Genomic DNA, 863 nt, shown 5'->3' on the forward strand with positions numbered 1-863 from the left:
TGGACATTGGATTTCTCCCAGAGGGTTACTGTTTTCTTTTGTTTTCTTTTGTTTTCTTTTGTTTTGTTTTGTTTTAAGAATGTTACTATTTTATTTTATTTTCAGAGGGTTATGATTTTATTTTATTTTCACAGGGTTTTTATTTTATTTTCAGGGGTTTTTATTTTATGTTATTTTATTTTATTGTCAGACGGTTATTATTTTATTTTATTTTCAGGGGATTTTACTTTATTGTCAGAGGGTATTATTTATTTTATTTTATTTTATTTTCAGGGGTTTTTATTTTACTTTATTATTTTATTTTATTTTATTTTATTTTATTTTCAGAGGTTTTTATTTTACTTTATTATTTTATTTTATTTATTTTTATTTTATTTTCAGAGGGTTATTATTTTATTTTTTTTCTAGTGATAATCTTCTTTATTGGATTCTTAGTCAAATCTAAATTTAGGACCTAAATCTGCATTGTTTCCTGTAACTCTAAAGTATCTTTAACTCTAGAACTGGTTCTGTTTTGTTTTTTTTTTTCAATATATGAAGTTTATTGTCAAATTGGTTTCCATACAACACCCAGTGCTCATCCCAAAAGGTGCCCTCCTCAATGCCCATCACCCACCCTCCCCTCCCTCCCACCCCCCATCAACCTAGAGGGTTATTATTTTATTTTATTTTCAGGGGATTTTATTTTATTATTTTATTTTATTTTCAGGGGGTTTTATTTTATTTTATTATTTTATTTTATTTTATTTTATTTACTTTATTTTTATTTTATTTTCAGAGGGTTATTATTCTAGAATAGGGCTGTGATGCACGGTTCCTGATGGACAAATGCAGACCTCGATGACATGCTCTCTTCAGACCAG

This window comes from Prionailurus bengalensis, chromosome X (genome assembly GCF_016509475.1).
Source record: "Prionailurus bengalensis isolate Pbe53 chromosome X, Fcat_Pben_1.1_paternal_pri, whole genome shotgun sequence".
Lineage (NCBI taxonomy): Eukaryota > Metazoa > Chordata > Mammalia > Carnivora > Felidae > Prionailurus > Prionailurus bengalensis.